The 6,414-nt window shown below is 40.4% G+C and overlaps 1 pseudogene; it reads left to right on the plus strand.

Moving 5' to 3' along the window:
* Nucleotides 1-319: 319 nt before the first annotated feature.
* LOC116552550 lies at nt 320-849 on the plus strand (annotated as a pseudogene).
* Nucleotides 850-6,414: the final 5,565 nt, after the last annotated feature.

Here is a 6,414-nt window from a genome sequence, read left to right on the forward strand (position 1 = left end):
GCAATTCTCCTGCCTCAGCCTCCCAAGTAGCTGGGACTACAGGCATGCCACCATGCCCAGCTAATTTTTGTGTTTTAGTAGAGATGGGGTTTCACTGTGTTGGCCAGAATGGTCTCGATCTCTTGACCACCCACCTCGGCCTCCCAAATTGCTGAGATTACAAGCGTGAGCCACCACGCCTGGCCTGTGTGTGAATTTTCAATGTAAATACAGAGATGTAAAGCATTAATGCAAGTTAAAATGTTTCAGTGAACAAGTTTCAGTGGTTCAACTTTATAATAAATAAACCTGCCTTTCGGCCGGAACCGCCATCTTCCAGTAATTCGCCAAAATGACGAACACAAAAGGGAAAGAGGAGAGGCACTCAATACATGTTCTCTAGGCCTTTTAGAAAACATAGAGTTGTTCCTTTGGCCACGTATATGCGAATCTATAAGAAAGCTGATATCATAGACATCAAGGGAATGGGTACTGTTCAAAAAGGAATGCCCCACAAATGTTATCATGGCAAAACTGGAAGAGTCTACAATGTTACCCAGCATGCTGTTGGCATTGTTGTAAACAAACCAGTTAAGGGCAAGATTCTTGCCAAGAGAATTAATGTGCGTATTGAGCACATCAAGCACTCTAAGAGCCGAGATAGCTTCCTAAAACGTGTGAAGGAAAATGATCAGAAAAAGAAAGAAGCCAAAGAGAAAGGTACCTGGGTCCAACTGAAGCGCCAGCCTGCTCTACCCAGAGAAGCACACTGTGTGAGAAGCAACGGGAAGGAGCCTGAGCTGCTGGAGCCTATTCCCTATGAATTCATGGCATAATAGATGTTAAAAAAAATAAAAGACCTCTGGACTGTAAAAAAAAAAAATAAAAAAAAAAATAAATAAACCTGTTAAATTTTTCTGGACACACACACACACAAAAAGAGACAAAATGGTGGAGTTGAAATGGTATATTATGACCTTCAAGAGGTATTTATTGCTGAAGAATGCCTCAGGTAGGCATGCATACCACTCTATTAAGCACACTGCATATTCTCACCACCCAAATGTTAGCAGGCTACTTCGTGTGTGGGCAGCTCACCCCAAGGGAATAATCAAGAGACAAGGGATGCAAGACCCTGGAAGAACGCCAACAAAGAAAACCCCAAGTCAAAAGATGAAACTCTGCACTTGTCCTCCACGATGTCCACGTGGCCCTCTTCCAAGTGTACTTTCTTTTCATTCCTGTTCTAAAGCTTTTCAATAAACTTTCATCTCTCTTCTAAAAGGTGTCTTAGTCTCTTTTTCTGCCTTATGCCCCTCAGTCAAATTCTTTCTTCTGAGGAGGCAAGAGTTGAGGTTGCTGCAGACCTGTGTGGATATGCTGCCAGTGACTCGGATACCCCCCACTGCTAATGTGCTTTTCCCAAGGACCTTCTCTTCCTCCTTTTCTCACGGTTTTAGCCTAGGCTGAGAAATTGCCCCGAGAATGGGTACCACTGTCATATCTTCTCATTCTACTCTCTGTGTGACTCCATCACTCATGATTTCTGTCAGTAGCTTATATCCATGTCAGGACAAGAGGAAGAGAACTAAAGTGGACTCATGAAAGATATGTGTAAAACCAAGGCCCACAAAGAAGAGAGAATTGATTCATGGTTTTCCAAGATTTCTTAGTTCAGAAAGAGGCTCTAGGTGAGAAGTCCCTAAATTGTGTATGAATTGGCCCCATGACACTCAGGTGCAATAAAAAAGCATTTTTCTTTATATTTTAAATATCAAATTAGATATGACTTATTATGTTTATTTTTTAAGGGCTTGTAGTGTGTCCAGGTCTTCATAAAGTACTCTTGTCATTGAAACTGCCTTTGAAAAAATTATAACAGAGAAATCTGACCTTACTGATTCCATCTGGTTTCTAAATTCACAAGCTAACTGCTTTCGTTAACTTTTAAACAAACATGATAACAGTTTCTTCCCAAAACTAACCGCCTCCTTGCTTGGGGACCAAAATTGCTTTTGTGAGACTAATAAAAGGCAACAAGATTAGCATTATGGGAGGGGCCTGAATTCTGCTGAGATGTAGGTATAAGCAGCTACTGTTTCCTAGCTTGCTTTTCTAAAATTGTTTGCTGTCAAGAGTCATGTAGCCAGAGATCACATGATTTGTAACCTTCCCAATTGCTCCTATAGATAACATACCTAAGATTGGTCTTTGAAATGTTTTTCAGACTTTTGCATTCTGGCAACTGACTGACTCCACCTGGACCCATGGCTCAACTGGTCTTATGACTCACCACCTAGAAATGGACTCAGCACATGAAGACAATTGGGACATTCTGATGTTTTCGTCTCTAACCAATCAGCAGCACTCATTCCATAGCCTTCTGCCCACAAAATCAACCTTCAGAACCCTAGACTCTGAGCTCTCAGGGAGGTGGATTTGAGAATTATCTCTCATCCTTCTGCTTGGCTGGCCTTGTGATTATGAAACTCTTTCTTTGCTGCAAAACCTTCTGTTCTCAGTGCATTGGCTCTCCTGGGCAGCAGGCAAGAAGAACCTGTCAGGATGTCACATCATGCTTCTGATTCTTGAATGAGAGGACATCCTAGAGTGCATGTTCTCTATATTCGTGTCTTCTCTCTCTGCTAGGTTTGCTTAAGACTAGTGTCAGGAAAAGGCATCAAGACAGTGCATCTGACTTCGTTAGAATCAAACTTACATGCTCAGTCCAGTGACAGTTCCGTAGAGCCATTTTGTTTCTCTTCAAGCTCATATTTGGCCAAGAGTGATCCCAGAGTAGGGGTCACATATCTGGCTGTCTTGATATGGCCCCAAATACATAATAACATTAATAAGCAACAGCCTATATTAGTTTAGCACTTTAGTTTCTTACTTCAAATTAAGCCAGTTAATTTTAATCCTGAGTATCAAAGAAATGCAAAAAGACCCTAAAGCAGTTTTCTTAGCTTCGGATTAACTCATAGGTCCCCTGAGGTCTGGCTGGGCTTTAATAGGCTTGCGAACCTCCTCATATTGAATGAAAAAATTTGAGTGAATTTTGTATGCTTTTTTTGGTGAGAGGGTCTGAGACATCTATCAGATTCTCAAGGTGATTTGTGGGCTTAAATAGGTTAATACCTATTATTGATTCTGGATTTTAAGATTATGAAAAATGTGCATTATGTTGATAGGATGGGATCTTCAAGATAAGTCCTTAAAAACAAATATTTATAGCCACCATGGGTGTGCTAAATTATACAAATCTGACTTCTTAGTTCTTCTTTTTTGAGACAGTGTCTTACTGTGTCACCCAGGCTGGAGTGCCATTGCATGATCTTGACTCGCTGCAACCTCTGCTTCCCAGACTCAAGTAATCCTCCCATCAAGCCTCCTGAGTAGCTGGGAATGCAGGTGTGTGCCACCACACCCAGATAATTTTCAAATTTTTTTTTGTAGATGGGGTTTCACCATGTTACGCAGTCTGGTCTCAAACTCCTGAGCTCAAGCAATCCTCCCACCTTGGCATCCCAAAGTGCTGGGATTACAGGTGTGAGTCACAACTGCACCCAGCCTGACTTCTCATTCTTGTTCCCTTCTGATTCTTGTTCCCCTATGTGTCAGGTTACCCAGGATAGGGGCTCATTAATGCCAAATGAATGCAGGGGATATGTGCAACTAAGGATCAGGTGTTTCCTAGGCTCAGTTTGCACTGGCTTCAAAGGAAATGAGAAAACGTTTTTTTAAAAGAAGACACACAAATGAGCAATAAGTATATGAAAAAATGCTCAACATCACTAATCATTAGAGACATGCAAACCATAATGAGCTATGATCTTTTGCCAATCAGAATAGCTATTATTAAAGTAAAAAAATAACAGATGTTGGCTGGATGGAGAAAAGAGAATGCTTATACTGTAAATTAGTACAACCTCTATCAAAAAAAGTATGGTGATTTCTCAAAGAACTAAAAATACAACTACCATTTGATCCAGCAATCCCACTCCTGGGTATCTACCCAAAGGAAAATAAATCATATCAAAAAGATACTTGAACTTGTATGCTTATCACAGCATTATTTACAATAGCAAAGATATGGAATCAACCTAAGTGTTCATCAGTGGATGATTGGATAAAGAAAATGTAGTATCTAAATATACAATGTATACTATTCAGCCATAAAAGAATGAAATTATGTATTTTGCAGCAACATGGATAGAACTGAGGGCCATTAACTTAAGTGAAACAACACAGAAACAAAATACTGCATGTTTTCATAAGTGGGAGCTAAATAATATGTAGACATGGACACAGAGTGTGGTATAATAGACATTGGAGACTTGGAAGGGTGAGGGGGTTGAGGGATGATAATGAGTACAATGCGCATTATTTAGGTGATGGTGACACTAAAGGCTCAGACTTCACCATCATGCAATATCTCTATGTAAAAAAAAAAAAAAACTGGCCGGGAATGGTGGCTGTGCCTGTCATCCCAGCACTATGGGAGGCTGAGGCGGGCAGATCACTTGAGGTCAGGAGTTCGAGACCATTCTGGCCAACATGATAAAACTCCATCTCTACCAAAAATACAAAAAATTAGCCAGACATGGTGGTGCATGCTTGTAGTCCCAGACGCTTGGGAGGCTGAGGCAGGAGAATTGCTTGAACCTGGGAGGTGGAGGTTGCATTGAGCTGAGATGGCATCACTGTACTCCAGCCTGGGTGATAGAGCAAAAATCTGTTTCAAAACAACCCCCAAACTCCCTCCACTTATACCCGTTAAACTTATACAATAATAAAAAAAGAAAAACAAAACAAAACAAAACACCGTGTCCTGGCTCCTGGTAGAACTGCCTAACAAGCAAAGCCGAGGGGGCTGGGTGTCACGGGAGCTGGAGAGGCAGCAGCCACAGACCTGTGATTACATTTGGTACATTTCCCTATTGTAGCAGGTGAATCCTTAGTCCAGTCTCCTGGAAAACGCAAGCAGTAACTACCGATTTCTTTCATGCCTACAAAGTAATGGACTCAGGGGTTTCTCTGAGGAAACAGGGCCACATGGTGTTACATAAATTTCATTACTCTTATTACCATCACTCTGATTTTAATTTGATTTTAAAAAATTTTATTGGTCCTAATTGTAGCAGTTATGAATGTTTATATTATTTTCTGCCATTTCTAATTTCTACAAAGAATATAGATCTCTTCTTCTTGATAATTGAAAATGACTTCTGCTTAATGGATTCATGCATTCATATGGAATCTCAATCTCTGGCTTTGACATTAAGGGTTAGTGCATATTAGCTCTTTAAAAAATTATATTCTTTTCTAAACCTAGTAATATCTGTATGATCTAATAGTCTTATATTTTTATTATGGAGGAAAATTAGTCAATTTGGAATGCAAGAAAAAGCTAAATAACCATATTTTTATATGCAAAAATAAGAATAGTGCCTAATGATATTTTGCTAAAGATTTTGTTTGAAAATTTTCATTTGAAGTAATGCCCAATGGGGATCTTGGTTGATAATGGGTAAGAGTGAGTGTTTGCCTTTGTACCAGGCACACCACTAGGTCTTAAGGGGTTAAAAGATATTTGGTCCACCTTTGTTAGAACAGGCTGTTATATTAGGAAGACTTGGATAAATACTCAGGAAAGGCCTTGTGAGAGAATAACCTGCAGTCTATTTGTGTTATGGTCACCGTATGCATAAGCTAATTTTAAATATTAAAACTCTAATTATAAAAGACCACTTCCCTGTAGGGCGGACCATGTGGGGAATTGGGAAGGGTGTGGCCCTGAGGGATGAGTGACAGAGCCAGGGAGTGGGTGGGTGGAGATGATAACTGACCAGCCTGTGTAGGATCATTCCTTGGGGTCCCCTGTATCCCAAGAGAGAAACTCAAATCCGGTTTTCTCCTCTGATAGTAGTTGAGAAGACGGTGTGCTTAGATGGAGGACTTCCATAGATAGCCCTCACATATTGAGAAATAAAAATAAGCTGCAATTTTGACCCGAGGGCAGGGAAGCCAGAGAGAAGTATCCTAAATAATATGGTGCATATTGCAGTAAGTAAGTAGTCTGTGCTTCGACAGCAGTTACTGGCGGGGAGGAGATTTGGGGTTCAGTAAAGAGCTCTCAAGCTTTTACTGAGATTCTTGAGATTAGACTCCTTTATGTTGCTGTCTGATCACATTTGCATTTTCTTTACTCATTTTCCCCAGTATCTTGAGTTTTATAGGACAAGAGGAGGGAGAGTGGGGGGTAGGGAGTTTGGGAGGGATAACATGGGGAGTAATGCCAGATGTAGGTGATGGGGATGGAGGCAGCAAACCACATTGCTATGTATGTGTCTATGCAACAATCCTGCATGTTCTTCACATGTACCCCAGAACCTAAAGTGCAATTTTATATATATATATATATATATATATATA

Source organism: Sapajus apella, unplaced genomic scaffold (assembly GCF_009761245.1).
Source record: "Sapajus apella isolate SASKATOON/1434 unplaced genomic scaffold, GSC_monkey_1.0 scaffold1, whole genome shotgun sequence".
Classification (NCBI taxonomy): domain Eukaryota; kingdom Metazoa; phylum Chordata; class Mammalia; order Primates; family Cebidae; genus Sapajus; species Sapajus apella.